The sequence below is a fragment of the Dasypus novemcinctus genome, chromosome Y, assembly GCF_030445035.2.
Source record: "Dasypus novemcinctus isolate mDasNov1 chromosome Y, mDasNov1.1.hap2, whole genome shotgun sequence".
NCBI classification, from domain to species: Eukaryota; Metazoa; Chordata; class Mammalia; order Cingulata; family Dasypodidae; genus Dasypus; species Dasypus novemcinctus.
Genome location: NC_092216.1, coordinates 4447130 through 4470852, shown reverse-complemented (window position 1 = coordinate 4470852; position 23723 = coordinate 4447130).

The following is a 23723-nucleotide window of genomic DNA, read 5'->3' as shown; positions in this document are numbered from 1 at the left end:
GTTCCATAAAGTAAAGACTAGGGATGAGCGGTCGTTTTTAAAAGGCTTCTTTTTGGACCAGTGACTATTGTGTACTGCACTGCTGAATGATTTATGTACATAATTTCATGAAAGCCTCTTACCATCCCCATTATTTACCCAGTTTGCAGTGAAGGAAATCGAATATCAGTTAAGTTCATCTTTTAAAGTCTCTAGAGTGTTCAAGGGGGGAAGTTTTCACCTATGGAAGGAATCTATGTCAAAATCCCCTCCTCTAAAAATCATCAGGAAACCTTACTACATGGTTTCCTCATTACAGAGTTGTTGCTCTGAATAAGAAAGCAATATATTTATATACGGTTGATCCTTGTCATTTCTGCATTCTGTATTTGGAAAAAAGGCAACCTTTTCCAGGTCTTTCTGGTGCCGCGTTTCTCACATTTTTGTCCTTTTGGGGGTGATTCTGTGTTGAAGATGGCCTCCGATTTAGCACTGAAGTGTTTCTGTCTCAAGATTCTAAGCTGTGCCTTAGGGAGGAAATACACTCCGTAAATCAGTTTCATTCAAGCACGAGTGACAGTACTGTGTTCTGTGAGTTTGACGTTAACATGTCAACAATATACATTAAATAACGTGTCTTAAACAGAAGCACACATAACACAAAACAAAGTTATGTATTGACTGGTTGATGAAAATATTGTGACTGAGTTCTCTCAGGAACCTAGCCCTGTATTTACGCTTGGGTTCAAGACAAGCTGACTCATTACTCCCAATAACTTCGTAGAACAAAACTATTATGGGTAATGAGAATTAGCTATAGACGTGTACAAACCAGAAGAGCAGGGATTCATTATTCCCTTGCTTTCCTTTGTATGCAATTAATATATCTGCATTGCCTGTATTAATTGGTTCCTTATTATCTCAAAAATCAAAAGCTCATGTGACGCTCTCTGCCTCAGAGTTCGGCACAGAAGGAAGTAAATCCTACCAATGCATATGCACCTTTGCTCAGATGTATATCCTCATAGGACGTATGTCCTTCTGCTTCTAGCTTTGCTTCTATGTAGGCTTAGAATGAAATATACACCTCCGTTGTCTTTTGTCCTTCATGTCTGATAATGTTCCTTTCATGAAGCTTCTTGCTTCAGAGGTACCACATCTGTCACAGAAGGGACATTTAACTAGGGTGTACAATCTAAACAAGTCCATTATCAAGCCTGCATGGTATAGGCTGGAAAATAGACTCAGGTTCAAAATAACATCCCTGAGTATTCAGAAGGTATAGAACTGGGGGAGTGTCCTATTGTAGATAACTTCTAAGTTAGCCAAAAGGTCTACAGCCTGTCCTCTTCTACCTTTCCAATCTACTTAGGTGAGCTGGTTACCTTGAGAGTCCTGAGCTCCAAACATGCAAAAATGTTAAAAACCAGACCTATTCTGGGAATGGAGAGCCAACAAAGAAAGTATCCCCAAATGCCTAAAGAACTGCCTTTCCTCACTCTTCACTGTGATGCTGATACCCAAGGACAAAGCATGAAACTTGGGGCATTTTCCACCTTTGAACGGATGACTCTGATAATGATTAGACTACTGGTCACCATTCTCATATCCAAACTCCACCCCATGAAATCCCAGTTTCATGGATCCTCATTTCTGACCTGAAAGGATGGGGTAGGAACAACTGATTGACCTCAAGACCGAGATTAGGGTCCCATGTGCAAATCCTTCCTCGACCCAATGTCTTCTCCATCAAACACAAGATCCATTGACCCGCAAGCTGTTTAGAGCAGAGGAAGTACTCACTGATCTATTTACTGAATCCTAAGGTCAACTCAGTGGCAGAGGGGTCCCAGCGGTTGTGTATCTTTTGCTGTTGTTGTCGTCATTGTTGTTGTGTATCCTTTGTCCCACACTTGGAAATAGTCATCCTCCTTTTGAAAATAACTACCAGAAGCTGGTGGCCTCAAGACAACTCCTTATACACAAGAATAGTTTCAATGATGATGAAATATGGCCTTAGATAGATCCTAAATCAGCTTCCTTGCAACTTATACTCTTTGATTCTAGTTCTGCCCCTGGATCACACACCCCTCTTCAAAGTGTTTGCCCATCAGTAATTCAGGAATCAAAATAGTTCAACCCCACACATCTTCTCTGTGGACAAAGAATGTGGAGACCTTTGATCCCCAATGAGCACAGTTTTGAATCCTTTTATCGCTATCCATGGATATTGTCTAGTTTTCCGATGTCTGTCTTAAAATGTGACATTGGAACTAAATACAACACCCAGGTATGATCTAACCAGAATTCTGGGATAGGTAACTCCTTTCCCTTGAATTCATGCATCTAATAGATGGAGGTTAATAAACTGTTAAACCAGGAGTCCTCATTCCTTAATTTTAAAAAATGAAATGTAGGACAGTACCGTTTCACTATTCAATTTCATCGCATTTTGACTAGTCGCTTAGTTATCTCTACAGTGCAAAATGTGGCTTCAAGCAACTTATTGCTCCGTGGGAGAAACCTGTCCTTTATGTCTTCATCTAAGCTCTGGACTGTCATGTTAAATAGAAGAAAGTTGGGGACAATGTCATTTTAGTGCAGCCCTAAGGAACTATCAATAGCTGCTAATAAGCCATAAGGAAACACCCATGAGCATATCCTGAAGACTGCCACTTAAACAGCTGCAAAGTAAAGTGATTTACCATTATTCACCTCAAATTTTTTTCATATTCTGCATAAGAATATTACCAGAAACTTTTCTGTAAACAAATTATGCAATGTTTCACGAGTTCTTCTTATCTCTGTACAATTTAAGCAGCAATTTATAAAGTACTCTGATTTCATGTGTTATAAGATATGAAAAATGTTTTTTGTTTGACAATATCATGGGGTCTGATTTATGCGTAGATGTGTGTTTCATGATCACAGTCATCAACTTAACTTCATTTGAGAAAGTGAAAGCATGATGCTAATAAAATAATAGTTTCATCCAAAAGGCTAGACGACATCTTCCAAATGTGCCCACTGCAGTTAGCTCTGAGGAAAATATACTTATAGAAGTCAAGGCCGGACTAAGATCACTTTATTAGTAGATAAAAATTTAAATCAATTATCATAAAAATGCTGCAGAACTGAAATGAATTGGGCAAAGCTATGCATCCCTAATCCAGAAATAAAGTCGGGCATGGGAGACACTTCTGTTTGTTTCCATTCCCTCCAAATGCACATCCAACTCTCATTTCTCTCTATGTCAAATAATCTCAGATTGCAAGGATGGCCCATTCAGAGGAAAGTCCAGTAGAAAATTAAAAATTAAAGGGAATGTCTTCCCTTTGACAAAGAACAAGCAACTGGAGTCAGGATAGCCCTAACTAGGACTGGACCATGGGGTCTATCTGTTAATCAAAAGGTATGGGGAAAACCAAAAAAAAAAAAAAAAAGAGAGAGAGAAATAAATAGTGTGGGGATAGAAATGAAAGGATCATTCCTCTCAAACAATTTCAAGTCCTCCACTTATCTTGGGGATGACCAATGACACATAAATCATACTTGACTTTGACCTTGGTTCAACCTTCAGGATAGAGTATGGAATGGGTGGAACCCAGAAGAGTCTGAGAACCGAGCAGAAGACAACAGTAATTGAAACAAAACTCCCCTTCTTTCACAAGATTGAAAGAGTTACTTAGGGGACAGTCACTTTATATGGATTCCCTTTAATCCTCCAAGCTTATTTTTATTATTATGCTCACACCAGATGACCAGGAGAACAAAGGACTCCGAGAATGTCAGTGGATTTTTTTTGAAATCCAAAAAGAAAGAGAAAAATCTTGAAATCAGTGAGAAGATACATGGAAAGCAATGATATAATAACAGTTGACTGCAGCTCAGAAAACATGGAAGGCAGAAAAAATTGCAATGACATACTTACAATTAAAAATAATATATATTCTGGAATGTTTGGGCTCATATTCAATAAATATAAATTAGATTAGGTGATGGATCAAAATGTTCTTCTCAAGTGCACTTGGACACAGTTGACCAGGAGAGATTATATTCTAGGTCATGGAACAAGTTTTAATAGATTTATATCTTTCTTTCTTTTTCATATCAAAGAACACATGTAAATTGGTAAAATTAAAGCTTGGTTCTTGCAAATATTGGCAAAATGCAGAGCAAACAATGCAAACAGCACAACCAAGAAGTCTTGGCATATGCTTATAAGCACTGACTTTTTATACAGCACCACAATTTCACCCACAGGTATTTAGCCAAGAGAAATGAAAACAGATTTTCATCAACAACGTGTGCTTGAATCTTTACAGCAGCTTGAGGAACAATAGACAGAAACTGGAAACAGCCTACATGTCCATGAGCAGATGGAAAAACAAAAAGTGTCCCATCCTGATAATGGAACCCACCTCAATAATAGAAAGAACAAACTTCTGACGTGGCTCCATCCCAGTAGTAATAACCACAAATGTTTCCAGATATTGCCAAGGGTCCTTTGGCCAGCAGTTGAGAGATAATGAAGAGAAAAATTGTAAGAACCGTTACTTATATTTACGTCCCCACCATCATACTTTACCTTTGGTTGTTATAGCTATCTGGTGGAATCTGGCACTGCCCCTCACTTTCTGCTTTCGTCTAATTTCTGGGGTCATCTCAATGACCCTCATCACGGGTGTGTTTGGTTATATCTCCTGAAGTTACCCCATGCCTCTGCATCCTCTCTTTCCTGTTGAGTTAGAAATTAGGTCTAGAGGCAATATTTGATGGAGGTGAACCATCTGAGACAAGATGAGACAAGACATCTTGCATGGAGATAACAGAGGGTCCTGGATGCTGCAGCTGATCACTGACCTTGGGTGGATCGAAACAGGTCCTCCAGGTGCACAAGAGCTCACAGCCTACTTCTTCCACAATTCCAAAACAACCGTTGGGAAAATTGCATGCATCTATTTTTCTGCAGAACATAACGTTGCCAACATCATAGTCATACAATGTTTGATTAACGATTGAAGAACTTTTCCATTTCACATTGCGTAGAAGCTGTCCTACGATGCCATTTTATGTATGACATTGGATCATAATTTCAGGTGTCGTTGTCTAAGTAGATAGATGAAACTATGTTGAAGGACACATAGAACTTGGAAGCCAAGCTGTAATGCCAGCCTCTGACACTGCCCAACTCAAAAAGCAATGTTTGGTGGCTTTCAACTTACATGATTAACTTCAAATGCTGAGGTTGCAGTTTCTGCCAGACTTTTCTCTTCTTTGCTTTGTGCCATGCCATCAGGAACAGCTTGTCTTAGAAATGAGGACTCACCCCCTTCTCCCAGCATCTGACAGCTCTCAAAATGACGCCAGATGATGGTTACCATATGAAAGCTGCCTTCTTTCTTGCTAAGGCTTGCCTCCTCTAAAAGACTCCTAAATGGTAGTCTGATAGATAAAAGACATCTTGCCATTAAAAGTATGATGTTCAAGGACCAAAGTGGCCCATTGGCTAAATGTCCACAAGATTGCTGCGGTGACGATATTTTTTAGTTTATTTTTTTATTGCATGCAATATTATGGATGAAAAATAGCTAAAATATCAATGTCGTGCTTGAAAAATAGCTAAAATATCAATGTCGTGCTTGGCATATTTAGCATTGAAGTAAATTTAGTCTTCTAGTTTACTAAAATTTAAATGAGCAATTTCTATACTTACCCATACATGCAATCATTATTTATAGATGTATTGCAGGGATGTTTTGGGTCAGATTTTTTAACAAATTAAGAATTAATTTGTTTTCTTAGACTTTGTTTGTTTTTTCTAACGCTGGGCCTGATGAGACAAATAAAATAAAACTGTACAGCCATACGGTTGGTGTCCATGGTGCATTTTATTCTAAACGAAATTGCTATCTTTTATGAAATGTTGCATTTAATTTTGCTCTCTTAGGTATCAAGCCCCCTCAAATTCAAAATTTAAATTTATCACCAATACCATTTATTTAAAATTTCAAAAATTAAATCTATTATCAGCACCATTCATTTAAAAGCAGATATAACTACCTTTAGCAAGGCTCTGTATTTTTTTCCCTCTTTATTTTTTTTAAATGTTACATTAAAAAAATATAAGAGGTCCCCATATATCCCCCCACCCGCCTTACCCCACTCCTCCCACCTCAACAGCCTCTTTCATCATCGTGGGTCATTCATTGCATTTGGTGAATACATTTTGGAGCACTGCTGCACTGCATGGATAGTGGTTTACATTGTAGTTTACCCTCTCCCCCAGCCCTCCCAGTGGGCCATGGCAGGACATACAATGTCCAGCATCTGTCCCTGCAGTACCACCCGGGACAACACCAAGTCCTGAAAATGCCCCCACATCACATCTCTTCTTCCCTCTCCCTATCCTCAGCAGCTACCATGGCCACTTTCTCCACATCAATGCTACAATTTCTTCCATTACTAATCAGAATAATTCCATAGTAGACTATCAGTAAGTCCATTTTAATCCATACTCTATTCCTCCATCCTGTGGGCCCTGGGATGGTGATGTCCACTCCACCTCTATATTGAGAAGGGGCTTAGATTCCATGTGGATGATGGATGTGGTTCTCCTGCTTGCAGTTGTAGGCACTCTTGGCTCCCTGGTGTGGTGGTTGACCTTCTTCACCTCCCTGTTAGCTGGCCAGGGTAAGTCCAATAAACCAGAGGGTAGGAGTTGCAAGTTTGCTGCTCTGTATTCACATCGAATGATTTGATGAAAAATAATCTTCATTCCATCCTCAAATAAAAAGCAGGAAAGGATAGATGGCATATAAGTCAAGTATGGCCCCATCATGCTCAAGGAGGGGAATTCATTCTGGAGTAGCCAGTGAAAGCTTTTGGAGATGTGTTCTAATTTCTCTAACAAATCCGCACATGCTTACGTAAAACAGCAAAATTTATTCTCTTCCCATTCTGGAGGCCAGAAGTCTGAAGCGGGACTCTGAGCTAAAATCAAGCTGTGTTCCTTCTGGAGACTCGAGAGCAAAATCCATTCCCTTGGCTCTTCTAGCTTCTGGAAACTGCCTGCATTCCTTGGCTTGTGGCCTCTTCCTCCATCTCCGAAGTCACCACTGGCCAGTCAAGTCTTGTCACATCCTATCACTCAGACCGACTTGCCTTCGCTTGCCTTCAGATCAAGTTGGGTCAACCCAAGACCTCCCGGATGACATCCTCATCTCAAGGTCAGCTGGTCAGCAGGCTTCATTCCATGTGGAGTGTTTGTCACCCCTCGCTGTATCATCTAACCTACTCACACATCCCAGACATTGGGACACAGGCATCTTGGGGTGCATACCCTCTGCCCCATACACATTGACACATTCGAAGCAAGCCCCTGAAACCTAAAGAGAAGGTCCACATGTTCTGGTCTTCTAAAGGACTAAGGCAGGAAGGCAGAGCAACCTAGAAAAACACAAGGGATTTGAGAATATCATAGGCTGGCCGCTTCATCGAATGTACCAGTGGGTTTGATGGAAGGAGCTGGAATACATGTTCCTTCAGACTTAGCCAGGGCAAAAAACTGCAAGAGGCAAAATGCAGTAAGTTTGATCTCCTGGCATCTTGCAATTGGAGACATGAATAACTTGGTAAAGAGACTTAGTGAAATGACCTATGTTGTTTTTCATAAATCCAACGGAGTTATATAAAATGAATTCAAAGCCAGCCGATGGGACTGACACAAATGACCCAATAGAAATGCCTAGCTATGGTGTTCTATTTAAATCTTGTACTCTTTGCATGGCCTCAACCAGGCCATTGGCCAAATAAATCTACAGGGGGGTGGTGCAGGGATCCTTTAAATAAAAGTCTACACTTGGCTGTTTGGGAATCTCATTTTCGTTTCTCCTAGGATGAAATGGTCAGCTGCCACATTTTGAAAATCTGACAACACAGGGAAGCTCGCATTCCAGATGGCCATTTAATTGTTATGTTACTTGACTTTTTTAAAGTGCGATTCTGCCTGTTCCAAAGAATACAAGACGTTCTACACTTACATTTTTCCATTTATGAGATTAAAGAGAGTAAGATCCTCAAATTAAAATAGCTTATTAATGACAATGTTTAAACATAGCTACACAACATGCACAAATAATAATTTTAAAAGCCTAATCCACTGACCACAAGCAGTAAATTGACAGTGTATGCTTCTGCTGATGCTGCTGTTTAAAATATAATGGATTATCTGCTTTAAAGAGAAATCATATGTAGAGTACATTTTAAGCTTCTAAACATTAATGTACATCATAATAACATAGTTATTTTTAAAACATATAAAAATAATTTTATACACATATTCATAGGAAAAACTACGGAAAGTTACACGTGATTGAGAGCAGTAAATGCTGGGTAGTTTATTTATACTTCTCTTTGAAGGTCATTCTTTATATCTTTCTATATTAAAAATCTCAGTGAATTCTCCTTTAATATTCAAAAAATTACTTGCAGATAGAGTCCATACAGTGTTTCCTCAAATTCTTAAGTTAAGAGAAGACTACTCTTTCATACATTAATTTTTAAATGAAAAACCACATGTTTTTATTTTAACAAATTATCTGAATGAAATTGCCAAAAATTATCTCCCCAACTCCTTGTAGATTGGTTCAACTGAAAATAAAAAGTATTTTAAAATTGTTTTCATAGCACACAATTAAATTTAAATTACCAAGATAATCAAAATACTTTTTTTTTTTCAATAAAACAGAAATATGATTCCTTTTCAATGGCCCTTTTCTGGCATTAAGTACAAGTTGGATTTCAGCCCTCCCACCAACTGGGATATGGACATTTTATATTTGGCCTTAGTAGAAGGGAGGTAATATGATCCAGACCCACAGAATTATTAATTGCAGGAAATAGTTTCTAATAATACTTGAGTCAGTTTAAAATCTCTCACTGGTAGCTTGATCTGACTCTAATGCTCTCTCTTCCTCATTTGTTTTTCTCTGACTCTTCCCTTTACTGCCTTCCCTAGGATCTTAGTATAAATATCACTTTGCAACAGTGTCTTTGGCTGAGAGTATGTGAATTCCGACTCCTGTGCATTAAAGATCTGGATTCTTTTTATTTTATTTTATTTTTCTTTATTTCTAAAGAAGCTTTAGATTACATAAATGTTGCGTAAAAATATAGGGGATTCCCATATACCTGACCCCTTCTCCTCCCACACTTTCCCCACTAACAACATCCTTCATTAGTGTGGTACCTTCGTTATAATTGATGAACACGTACTGAAGCATTGCTACAAACTGTGGAGTATAGTTTACATTATAGTTTACACTTTGTCCCACACAATTTTATTTTTATGACAAAACATACAGTGGCCTGTATCCATCATTGCAATGTCATAGCGTACAATTTCAATGTCCGTTAATGCATCCATGTCACACCTCTTCCTCCTCCCCTCAGAACCTCTGGTGGCCACTGCCTTTGTATCAAGGATACAAGTTCTCCCATTGCTAGAATAATCATAAGTCTACTTTAGTCCATAGCTGCAGTTCCCCCTAATGTTTGTTCATTCCCCAATCTTGAAGATTTGGGGGTGATAATGCCCACTCTGCTTCCGATTGAGAGGGGGCTTAGATCCTATGGAGCAGATGAATGGAACCGTCTTGCTTGCAGTTGAAGATACTCTCTGTTTGGGATGTACATTGTCCAGCAGCAGCAGCATTTTGTTAGGAAATGTGTCGGGATAGCCTTGTAGAGAAGGCAAAAATGTGTCAGGCACATGAACCAATTGTAGAGAGCTCACTGGAAGTCAAGTGGTCTCCCAGGCAGCAGTAAATGCCACAGAAAAATCAGAAGAACGAAACCTTTGTGATTTAAGAGGACAAAGGGAAGAATTCCCCAAGAAGGCCAACCATTGGGTTATTTAGTCTGGATGAGTGGCTTAGATAATAGTTATTTAGAAAAAATATATATATACAGACCCTCAAGATGCTCCCCCATAATGTTGTTTATAATGTGCCTACCATAAGAGTTACGTACAAGACTATAACTGAAACAGAGTTTGTGAATGTGGCATTATGTTAGAGGATGGTCATTTTTATCTTAACAACAACAAATAGCCTCTATTGGTTTTGAACTTAAAACCTCATAGAAAATTGGGACTTGAGTTATATTAAAGTGTTTTAGAGGAATGTGGCTGGATCTAAAGTACAAAAAAAAAATGGACATTTTCCCTAAAACCTGTATTAAAAAATAGATATAGGTGTCTGGCAGGAAATTTGGTTACTTTTTGACAATCCCGATCACAATGTTGAAATTAAGCCCTACCACCTCTTTTTTTTCAAATGAGAAAACAAAGACCCAGAAAATTCAAGCATATTTTCTATGTGCACGATTTGAGGTTTAATATCAGCGAAACTCATACCGCACAATGTAGGTAAGTACGAAGTTCATCAACAAGAACATGCAAAAACTTGTGTATCTTCGGTACAATCTCCCAAGTTTGTCATGCCCTATTGGCCCATGGCAGGTGCACTCCAATTTATTGCAGAAGTATATTTGTAAATTTTGCCTTCTGAGATCAAGAGGTTTCTTCATTCACTCAAAAAAAAAAAACCATTTACTGAACTCCTATAATGTGTTAACTTTACTCAGCATATTTGAGATTTTGCAGTGAACAAATAAATACATATAAAAAATCCTGTGCTTGCGGAGTTTATATTGAGGAGTCAGAGACAGACAATAGGGTGACTATAATAAACAAACTACACATAAAAATAAATAGACTCACATGCACACAGGTTGTGTGCATGACAGAAACAGTGTCAGGTTGTGGACATATTGAGGAATTATATATAGAGAAAAGCAGGATATAGTTAGGAATAAAAAGTGAATGGGGTCAAGGAAGAGAAAGTGAATAGGGCCTCTTTTAACAAAAGGTTGCTAGGAAAGTTGACATTTAGAGAGAAACACAGATGAAACCAGTGACGAAGACATGTAAAAGAGCTAAAGGAATAGAGATGAGCCAAGGTTCTGAGTTAAAAATGAGTTTGGAAGATTACAAAAAACAGAAAGGAGCAAAGTGATGTTTAAGTGTAATGAGCAAAATGTACATGTACACATACAAGCACTGTAATTGTGTTTTTTCTTTTGTACATCCCATTGAGCTGTTCCTCAGTATGGAAGGTTTTGCTTCCTTTTAAAATCAGGTGGATATTGTTATCTTTCAATGTTCTTTTAGCTGCAAATAGCTTAGAGTAAAACTAAATTATTCTTATATTTCCATCACTACTAATTAAATTTTGGACTCTTTCTTTTCATCTGAAATTAGGTGGTTATACCTGATTTATGTTTTAAGTCAGGTTTAGGTGAAGGGCTAGAATGCAATGCCTGGTTATTAGGGGATGCTTCATTGCCTTTACCAACTTAATTGGGTAGGCATGTCGTTGTGTTCCAGTTACCAGATTATGTACTTATCCATTTATCTCAGAAGTAATACAACTCAGAATAGATTTCTCACAACAGGAGAAAATACGTGAATCAATCTGACTTTATCTGAGGCATCCAGATCTTTCTTTGGTGGAGGTTTTGGACTGTTGCGTTCCTAACTTGAGTTTGGAATATTCCTTGCTTTATGAATCTCAACGATCTAAGGTAGAATCCAGAAAATTAAAATTCCCAGCTTCCCTTGCAGCTAGGACTCAGACATGTGACCCAGGGTCCTCCAATCAGAGGCATTTCTATGAGCAAAGATGGCGGCAAAGGTCCCAAGTTTTCCATGGGCAGAGCTACAATGAGATCAGGTCACAGAATTGGCTTAAGGAGTGGTGCAATGGGGTGGCATTAGAGTTGGCAATAGATCATTCTCCATGAGGTGTCTGGGGCAGCAGCATTAGCGGAAATGTCTGCATCAGCCCACTCTTAAACTTTATTTTGGGCATTGTTCCTGGAAGACGTCCTTGGATCCAGTTTACTAGCCATCTAAACAGTTTCCAGAGCTACCCAATATCTTTTTTAAATAAGCTTCTTTCTGCAGAATCAGCCAGAGTGAGCGTCTGAGGGTGGCACTCAGAAAGGAACATTAGATGACTCATTAATCTAGGGTAGCTGGCAGCCAGAAGGTTTGCCAGTATTGTACAGTATTGGGCAAGCTCGCTTCCACCAGAATGGCCATCAGCTTCTAGAAATGCATCTTTCCTCCTCAGCTTTCTTCAAATGTGATGAAGGAGCCAATGTACTTTAGCACAGCAAAGATAATTCCTGAGGTCCCCTGCCCTGCGTATTTACATATTACCTGCATCTATTTTGAGTCACTTCACCATTGTTTCACCTTCTGAGAGACGTGGAGATTCCAACTATGCTCATTTCGCATTGTAGATTGGAAATTATTTCAAGTGAAGATTTTTAACTTTTTTATGTATATATTTCAGGACTAAAGTTCAGTGAAACTAATGAATAAAATTAGATGAGTTTTAATCCAGAAAAGGGGAGTGGGAGAAGGTGAACAAAAACAACTTGAACAGGAAATGATAGATTTGCTTCAGTGCTTTGACCCCTTGAGCTGTGTTTTGCCACATTCGGGGACACCAGCTTGATTATGCTTGTAAACCTACAGCTGCAATGGTTTAGCCACGTTAATGCTAGATTAAATTGGGGAGGAGTTCTGACTCTCCAGGAATGGGACAAATAGTGGGATTCCTTTTATACCTTACTCTAGAAAGGACATGATGTTTTCTCTTTCCAGTGCAAAGAGATCTGGTTTCCGCATATCTGCATGTACACACATACACAAACACACACAGTGCCACCCATCCTGGCACAGACACCCTACCTGAAATTCTACATAGGACTCAACTACAGAACTTCTGTGGTCTAGTCCTTCCTAAAGCCTTGTCCATCATCTATGCTAACCTGTGTGTTTATAACCGTCATTGCTAATGTTCATAAATATTATACTTTGCATCACCTTTTGTGAAACTCCCTTGATGAAAATGACAATTTCTCTTGTTTCATGGACCACAAACTCTTATTGATTCATCCCGGAAGTAGGTAGAGACTTACTGAAAATGAAGCAACAAAAACCCAATGGAAACATTTGTGGTTTCAATTTATGAGAACGATATCTGATTCAGAAGGAATTTAAGGAGCCGATTTTCTCTAAACCTCATTTTAAAAAATTTATGTATCAGTGAGACTTAGGCTATTTTATATTTACTGTAAAGCGTATTATTGGTTGGATTCTGTTTTGTCTTTCCTATGCAAAGACCTTGTTTCAAAAGAAAAGAAGGAACAGATGTTCCACCATAGTGTGCTGTTGTATGGGAAATCCACACATCTGTATGTTTGTTTTGCAAGTTCACAACATCTGTAACAAAAATATATTTTAAAAAATAGTGTGGGTTGGGGGAAAAATACACCAAATGTAAGGTAAGGACTATAGTTGGTAGTAATATTTCGACAATGTTCTTGCAAAGTTTGTAACAAGTGTTTCACAACAATGCAGTGTTGGTGGAGGGGTGATGTACGAGACCCCTGTGTCATGGCATGTATGTTTATTTTGTAAATTCACAATCTTTGCTACACACTTATTGTTTATGCATGTTCATGTATGAATGATATGCTTAAATAAAAATATATTTAAAAAAGAGAAAAGCAGGGACAACATTACCTGAAAGGAAGGACTATGTGTAAAAACAAATAGAATAAAAGATAAAGGAATACTCTTGGCAGTGCACTTATTTTACTCAGACCAATTGGGAGTCATAGACGTAATTTTGCATCCAGTATCAAAGTTCCTTCTTAGAGTACTGATATGATAACCAGACAACTTGTAGGATTGTATCCTCAGACAGTAGGTCTTACTCACTTGTTTCTTTATCAAAGACCTGAATGTAAAGCTTTAGAACAAACTAGAACTATGTAAAAATAAGTAAGTACAGACTTTTAAAAAATGCATTATGGGGAGCCAATATGGCTCAGGGGTTGAGCTCCGGCTTCCACAATACAAGGTCCCGGGTTCAATCCTTGGTCTAGTCCCTTAAAAAAAAAATACATTAGGAGTGTGGTACCATTTTGAATCATAAAACATGCATGAGTAATCCAGTAACCTACAGACTTCCTAATAGGACTTTCATTTGAAGCACCTGTCCTATTGAAACCCATCTAGACAACCAAATTCAGAAAACCCAGACAATTTGGGGTGTTGGCTTCTCACTCATGCAATCTTCCTCTCCCATTTTGGGATCTTTGTTCATTTGTGTAGCTTATCTCCATTGAATCTTTCCTACGGGAGCTCTGCAGATACCCACCACTTCCAATCAGCTGACTGTCCAGGATATACCTTCTCTGCTCCCACTGGAAGGAAAATGGGTCTTCCTTTAGGAGACACTGTCTCTAGGCTGCTACTCCTTAGCCCTGCCTTGGGGCTCCTTTCCTTTCCTTCTCTTCCTGCACTAATTGTGTCGTTTCATACACACACGCAGACAGATTTCTTCTCTGCCCAAAGAAAATCAGTCCTTTTATCCTGGACGTAACCCTGGAAGACAATTCTCAGAGGGAAAAGCCCTCCACCGCCAGGACTCTGAGTCCTGGGAAATACTTGACACCCTTATTTCATATTATGCCCAGCTGCTGTGATACTCAGCATCAAAGTGGTTGAACATCAAAGCGCAGGTGAGCAGCTGCCCAGCCATGAGCAGCTGGCTCATCCCCACTTGCCTTGTGGAGTTTGAATTCCCAGCATAGATGGAGGCTGGTCCTCTCCAGTGTTCTCTAGATAGTGTCAGTAAGAGGTCATGAAGAAATCTTGGTGAGCACGTTGAAGATCTTGTTCTTACACTGTGACATCCTTATCACACTGAAAATCATTTGGGGCAAAGCACTCACGTTGCTGCAGCAACATGTCTACTCATCAAAAAGATGATACAAGGGGGAATGATTTTTGATAAGATTTAACCCCAACAAGTTGATGGGTTCCCTTTTGCTTTGCCTGCCCCTTGCCCACTGCCCCTTCTCTCTCTCTGTCTGCCTCTCCCTGCTCCCCATCTTTCTATTCTGACCACCCATTCCTTCCCCAAACCCAAGAACTGCTACTGAATGGAAATGTGCGCTCCTTGCTTACAGCTGCCATGTTGGCATCTCCTTCAATGAGGAGTTTGGTGACCTTCAAGGAGACATTTGACCTCTCTGAGCCTCATTCTTTGCTTCAGTTAAATACATGCAGTGGTGTAACTTTCCGATAGTGCTATAAGACAGGAGGGGTTCTTAACCTTTTTTGTTCCACGGGTCCCTCTGCCAGTCAGGTGAAACCCACAGACCCCTTACTAAGTCCACACTCTACTGTGTGTTATTTAACAAATAGATCACACCCGCAGCAACACGTCCCCACAAGAATAATGTTCTTCTGAATTTTAATTCAAGACCCCAGGTTTGGAACTCCTGCTGGGAAGCGGATGTGGCTCCACCAGTTGGGTGGCCCATCTACCACTCGGGAGGTCCTGGGTTCAGGTTCTGGTGCCTCCTAAAAAGAAGACAAGTAAACGCTACCCTTGCCACAATGAGCAGATGCCACAAGCCAGCAGAAAACTCAGGCTGCAGGGAGTGGATGTGGCTCAGGTCCTGGGTTCAGTTCCCGGTGCTTCCTGGAGAAGGCGAGCAAACAGTGGGCAGACAGACAAGAGAACCGTTGGGTGAGAGGGATAAATAAAGAAAAATAAAGTAAATGAATACATCTTTAAAAAAAAAAACCTGCTCTAAGAGATAACAAAAATTATATTGAGCCTTAGCTAGTATTACCCATCTTTGTGTCGCAAGTATCACCGAGGGAGAAGCATTTGGTTAAGTCTTGCTTTATTTTTTTGCTCAAACTTTGAAAAGATGTTTGGAAAAAATATCAAATTTAATCTTCCCTTTTATTTGAACTTCTTTTTCACTGTTGGCAATGAAGTGCGTCATAGAAGGTAGATCTGACACGGTGGGGAAGGAAACTTAGATGGAAGGAGGCACCTGTACAAGCCTTTTTCTCCCCTCCCCTCCCCTCCCCTTCCCTTCCCTTCCTCCCTCCATCCACAGCAAAACTGGGGTTCGTGGCCCAATGTGCTTCATTAATGACCAATTCCTGAGATTTTTGGGGTTTCAAAGAGAAAGGGAGTTGATTGCCAGTGTATAGAGCAAGGAGGTCATAGACCTAAAATCTGCCTCCCGAGTTTGAGGAATATAGGGTTTTTAGGAATTCAATCAGGGGAGGGGGGAGGGGTCACTATTACCAAAGCACAAATGCACAAGGGGGCATCTGCTTTGAAACAACCATGAAAAAAGATAAGATCACTCTGGCAAGGTTCGGTAATTTCAGGTATTTAATTTGGCTATTCTATAATATACTGGAAAAATAAGAAAAAAAGTATCTCTGTAGTGTTTCAGTAACGATGATCATTTGTTAATTCCTTTGTTCAAATGTTTTTAATTTATTGAAATACATTACTCATACATAAACAATAAATGTATAAAAGCTGTGAACTTACAAACATATATAACATCAAACCGACGTAGATATAACATCTCACCCTACCACCAATAACTTGCATTGTTTTTAAACCTTTTTAACTAATGATTAAAGAGCATTGTCAAAATATTACTACGAAACAAAGTAGTTTTCCCCTAATCTGTTTCCCTCCCTCCCTCCCTCTCTTGCTCAAAGATTCACCGCCCTAGACTCTACATGTTCTGGCAAATAAAAACCTGAATCCTTCCCTCAAAGTGCACTCTATCCTTAACTCCATACATTTACTTTCGATTCCACAGACTTCCAAATCCTTTCTCCCTTCTGCTTTTACTACAGACCACCAGTAATCTCAGTCCTCCGCTCAGTTTTGGAGCTCTGTTCACACACATGGAAGAGATTAGCTGGCAGTGTCTGGACTGGGTATTTTAAAGGAAATCGGTTAAAACTGGATAATGATTGAGTCATCAAGGTTGCTTGAATGTACGAAGAAAAGTAAAACTCAGGAATAAACACAGCCTCAAAAGCTGAATTTGTGATTTTAAGGATTTATGCCAGAGAAATGATAGAGTGACATCAGATCCTAAAAAGAGGCAAGGAGTCCCACAAACGTTCCTGCAATATCACAAGCCCACTCCTTGGAGAAAAGCAGCCCATTAGCAGCCCACAAGCCCCAGCTGAGTGCTGCTTTGCAGCAGACTCTACATCAGCTTTAAAAATCCCAGGCCTGTGACTATAGTTATGTGACAATGCTCTTTCATAACTTGCTACAATTGTTTCACAACAATGTGAGGGATTTGTGGTGGGTGGATGTTTGGGAGCCTGTGTGATGTTCTAGGTTGGTTTTGTAAGTTCACAATTTTTACTAAGCACTTAGAGTTTATGTATGCTCATGGATGAATGATATACTTCAATCAATTATTTTAAAAATGAGAGAAAAAAAAAGAAAGAAAAATATATCTTGGAAAATATCCACTTGTGGGTTAAATAAAAACAGAAAAAAAAGTTACTTTATGGCAAACTAATTTCACCCTTCCTCTCAAGTTTACGTTTTTTATTAGGATGAAAAGTATAAGCCAGATTATAGGTTTTTTAAAGGATTCCAAATTTTGTGTTTATACATGTGTTATTTTTAGGTTTTTAGTATGTTTGTAGTATGCAATTTCCAGTGTAAACAATTTAAGAGAAAATTATTGGAATGATTTAAAGTAAATATTACTTTACATTTTGATCCTAAATATCATTGAGAGTGTTTCAGAGTTTAAACTTTCAGTCGTTTTGCATGTTAAATTACTGTATTTTCCCTTACATAAGCTTAAAGTAATCAATTATTGCATAATATTCTTAATGTCAAGTAATTAATTCATGCATGGATTGCACTCACTCACCCAATAATACATACCTTTGATTTCAGTGCCTTTACTGTATGTTTGTTATTTGGAAACACTTATCCTGAATAATTTTTTTTCATTTATTTCCTAGCTATAACTGGAAACCTAACTTCTCATATGAACTTCAAAATATTTTGTGCAACGAAATGACAAAAAAACTTCCCTGTATTCTAATTTGAATTGCAACCATTTCATATTGAGAAAGACAAGTCAAGTTTGGGGACTACAGCATTTTATTTGGGATACCAAAGTTTTTCTGCAGCCAAGGAAGCCAGAATGGAAGTTGCTTTAGGAACCTAGGGATGGCACAGGATTTTTATAGACATAGAAAGGAAAGCAGCTTGACTCCTCTCGATTGTCCATCTTTTATGGGTGCGTTTAGGGAAAATGGGCTTTGTTTTGTATTGGGGCAAAAGTAATGAGCTGGGAGTTTTGAAGCCAGCTAGTAAGATAGGGAATCAATAGAAGGATCTGGAACCTGGCAGAGAGTCCATGTGGACATTGGGAACCCCAAGACGGCTGCTGGAGAACCCCACCCCCACGATTCTGCCATCCAGAACAAATCTTCTTCTGGAAGCCAGGAGAAGCCCCAATATTCCCCGAGGACTTTATCATTGGGCCCTGATGGGGGATTGATGGGTGGGGTGATCAATCAAAACAGCAAACATCTGGAACCCCTCGCCCGCCATTAGCAAAGGCAGGGAATAATTAACAGTTCAGAAAGCAGACAGGAAACCTGAACTCACCCTTTCTCACCTTTGGACCCTCGTTCCTGTGTTCTGTGCCCTGGTCTCACCCTTTTTCCTCTGCCATGGTCGCCACACAAGTAAAACCTGGGCGTTTATCATCTATCATGGAGAATTGTAGTCTGTAAACCAACCTGCTTTATCGCTTTTCAGTCCCTTCCTCTCTACTGGGACCCATGATCTGTTATTTTCTCCCATTTCCCTTTCCTCCCCGCTTTAACAAATTACTGACCTAACTCGCCAGACATGCTCTTGAAATTCATTTCTGCAGCATAGCCAAGAACCTAGACAAAATCCAGGAACATTCGATTGGCTGTCTGGGTCACCTGCCTCTGTGGGATTTCAAATTTCAAAAGATAAAGAAGAAACTACAGAAGGGGTAGGTTTTTTTAAACTTTGAGGAGCCCAGAGCTTTCTCTATAGAATTATTTTTAAGAGGTACCGGGGATTGAAGCCAGAACCTCAAACATGAGAAGCAGGTCTTCAACTACGGAGGTCCAGCTGCTTCCCAATGAGAACTGGTTTTTCCATTTGTTTGTTTGTTTTGATATGGCCTGTGCATAAATTCAAACTTATGTAATTCTGGATCCAAGTTTGCCTAGTTTCCAGAAAGCCAGTTAAGTGATGTAGGCTCTATAGACTTTAAATATTCAGGAAGGATGTAAACTGGATGTGTATTCAAACTTACATCCAGCCAGAATGTGGGCGAGATGCTAATTCAGGCTTACCTGGTATGTGCGTGGTATGTTAATCAAAGCTTACCTGGTATCCAAAAAAAAAAAAAACCCTAAACCCTACTAAAAAAATAACAAAGAGTCTTTTGGGTGCCAAAACCTCTCCTGGCCCCACCCTTTGTTCATCTTATATAAAAATAAGCTAAACGCCCCACTGTGGGTTGGGTTTTTTTGGACAGAAGTCCCCTGGGCCTGGCCAGTCATGATAAATCTTCCTTCTCAGAGAATTACTGCATCCTAGCCTTCAATATGCAATCCCCAACGTCTCTGTGTTGCCACAACAGTTTGTTTTTAGGAGGCACTGGGGATTGAACCCAGGACCTCGTACATGGGAAGCAGGTGCTCAACCACTTGAGCTACATCTTCTTCCCTCTATACAATTTTACCAATATATTTTGGCAGAATTGCATTGTGCTGATATGAAATTTAAGCTTTTAGGAATATGGTTCGTACATCCATTTATTCAGATCTTCAGTTATATTTGATACATCCCAATGCTTCCCTGATTGATTGTACTCTTGAATTTTGAAAAAGTAATCTATTGGATTTTGAATAGGATGTTCCCATGCTGCTGTCTTGATTCTTATTGCCAGTATAGATAAAAGGGAACAGTTTTGTTTACTCACCTAGTATTTAGCGATTTTACCAAATGGCCTTATTAATTCTAATAGGTTTTAAATAGATTTTCTCATGTTGATGAGCTAAAGTGCTCTCATTTTATCTGTTCTTTTCCAATACTCACAACAAATTTTCATTTACAAGTCTCATTGCATTTTCTACAATCTCCAAGAAATTGTCAAATAGTAATGGAAATATAAGGCAGTCTTGTCTGCCTCCTGATTTATTTGAAATTGCTTTAGTATTTTGTTCTTTAAACTGATATTGGTATTAAGTCTAGAAAAGAGTATTTTTATCTGAGCATTTTTCTATTGTAATTTATCCTGTCTCCTAACCTTATTAGATTATGTTTTAAATACATTTTCAAATACATGTTCAGTGTCTTTCATTGGTTCTATTAATGGATTATAATGATATATTTGCTAAGACAGAAAGACATTTGCGTTCTTCACAATAACACTAGTTAGACACCCTGGGGGATTTTTTCCAGTATACATCTGGATTTTAAATGTTTTTAATATTTTTTTTTTTTTTACTTTTTAATTCTTTTTTTTTTTTTCAAGTGATTTATTTTTATTTTTATTTTTTTAATTACATTAAAAAAAATATATGAGGTCCCATTCAACCCCACCGCCCCCGCCCCCCACTCCCCCCACAGCAACACTCTCTCCCATCATCGTGATACATCCATTGCACCTGGTAAGTTCATCTCTGAGCATCACTGCACCCCATAGTCAATGGTTCACATCATAGCCCAGACTCTCTCACGTTCCATCCAGTGGGCCCTGGGGGGATCTACAGTGTCCCGTAATTGTCCGTGAAGCACTATCCAGGACAACTCCACGTCCCGAAAACGCCTCCACATCTCATCTCTTCCTCCCGTTCCCCACACCCAGCAGCCCCCATGGCTACCGTTCCCACACCCATTCCACATTTTCTCTGTGGACATTGGATTGGTTGTGTCCATTACACACCTATGTCAAGTGAGGGCTTAGATTCCACTTGGGTACTGGATGCACTCTTCCCGCTTCTAGTTGTAGAATATTTTGAAGGCATCTATATGACTGGAGAACTCGAATTATAGTTAACTAGAATAATTATCACAGCACTGAATATGTATAAATGCTTTATGTGATAGGCATTTTATTTTGTCTTTTTTTTCTGTCTTTATTTTTTTAATGTTACATTAAAAAAATACGAGATCTCCATATACCCCCCATCCCCCTCACCCCACTCCTCCCGCCATAACAACAACCTCCTCCATCATCATGAGACATTCATTGCACTTGGTGAATATATCTCTGAGCACCACTGCACCTCATGGTCAATGGTCCACACCATAGCCCACACTCTCCCACAGTCCACCCAGTGGGCCATGGGAGGACATACAATGTCCGGTAACTGTCCCTGCAGCACCACCCAGGACAACTCCAAGTCCCCAAAACACCCCCACATCACATCTCTTCATCCCACTCCCTACCCCCAGCAGCCACCATGGCCACTTTCTCCATACTAATGCCACATTTTCTTCGATTACTAATCACAATAGTTCATGAATAGAATATCAGTAAGTCCACTCTAATCCATACTCTATTCCTCCATCCTGTGGACCTTAGAATGGTTGTGTCCACTCCACATCTATATCAAGAGGGGGCTTAGATTCCACATGGATGCTGGATGCAATTCTCCTGCTTGCAGTTGTAGGCACTCTTGGTTCTCTGGTGTGGTGGTTGACCTTCTTCACCTCCATGTTAGCTGAGTGGGGTGAGTCCAATAAACCAGAGTGTAGGAGTTGCAAGTCTATTGAGGCTCAGGGCCTGGCTATCAAATGGTCAGTCCAGAGATTCAGGTCCCCTGGATATATATTAACTCACTTCCTTATAAAAGGGATGATGTGATGCAGGTTTAAATCTTATTCTGGGGGGAAATAAACCTTCCCCTTGATTTCTCAGTGTGTCTGTGAGGAACTCTAGCTCCCCAAGGCACCTTATAGGCTACAAAGTTAGAGAATGTTTGCTTTCTCTCCTAGAAGCATCTCCACATTTCTTACGGTTGAGACAAGCAGCCCTTTGGGTAGTTCCTTGCTGTGAGAGGAAGGGGCAATAAAACCCATCTTCCCCAAAGGTATAAATGGTTAAGGGGCTGATGGAAAACTAGAGAAGGTGAAGACTTTCCCTGAAAGGTACTTACATTTCAGAAAGGAGTGAGCCCCATTCCAGGAGAAAAAAAACTCTGGGCTCCTTGAGATTTTATTTGTCTTCCCAAGATCTGGAAAAAGGGGGGCAACACCTGCCTACTTCCACTCTAAAAGCAGAGAAAATTCATTTGTCCTGTCCCTTGGGGCTCAGTTCTCATGTGCCCCCCCCAGGGGTAAAGATTAGAACGAAAGGGCACCACACATTTATTATTTACTGTGGAGCATTTAATACAACCTGTATCTTATCCGGAGCATGCGTGCACATTCAGGACATAACTAATAAAATTGACCGTTGTTGGGGAAATGCGATTAAAACCAAAATGTCTTCCAACGCAGAAAGCCTCTCCATAAAGGTAGAAGAGAGAGAAAAGCTATCTTACTATCAAAGAAGCATTAAACCAGAATGTGATACTGCTCAAGCAATCTCCAAAAAGATTGCAGAGACCAAGAAAACAGATCCTTTTTAGGTGTCGAAGTAGATACAGTCCATCTCATGCACATTTCCACGATATTTTGGAGGTAGGTTCACAAGTCGGAGTCTGCAACACCTTAAAATGTATGCTAATCTCTCCCCAGGAAACTGGAAGATGTGGGGCGGGCAGAGAAATGGCTCCTTGATTGCATTTCAAAGAAATGGCTTCTTTCCTAGAGCAGACCTTCCAGAGTGGTGAAATTTGCAAGAGGCTTAGAGTAAAGGTTGACATGCATTTCAAAGGGGACAGAGAAAAATCTTAGAAGCTTTCTAAAGTAAATGAAAAGACAGAAGGGAGGGCAGAGCAAATCTATTATGTATGTTCCACAGGAGAATTAAGCCCTGTATTATTACTTTAAATTTGTATTTTCCCTGACTATTAAAAACCCCACACATTCTCTTTCTGGTTGACTGATAAAGATCCTGAAATACTGGTAGGTAAAAGTTTTGCTTTGAGTTACAAAGCCGGGTACTGGTCCTTGTATTCCACGGGGTTTTATATTGTCCCTCATCAAATAAACTCCAGACCTTTCTGTTATTTTCTGTGAAATAAAAGAGCTTAAATAACATTGGGTGTGATTTTTAAAAATCAGAGCCACAGTTCCTCTGCTTCCCTAGGGCATATTTTAATGATACATCTTTAATCACCGTTGCATTTTCTTCTATGACAATTGGGCTATTAAGTTTCCAATTTGCTTCAGTCAAATTTGGCATTTTTTTTTCCAGGACATCACCTGCTTCTTCAAAAGTTTTCAGATTAGCTGCTGTGGACTCTCAAGTGATTTTATAAATATTTATGTTTATAAATTATATATATATATATATTTATCTCCATACTTCACTGTGTCTGTTTTAAATGTCTTTCCCTTAATTGAAACTTGCTATTTATTTCCTTATGTTTAATCAGGCTCACAGAGGCTTTATCTGATTTTTTATTTCAGATAATTTTTTAAGAATTACTTCCTGGGGGAACGGATATGGCTCTGTTGTAGAATTTGAGAGAAGTTCAATTATTTGAGTATAGAGAGGCCAGGACTCAGGAATGATTTTGAGAAGGAAAAATAGTTTATTGATGGCCGGCCGGACTCGGGAACTTT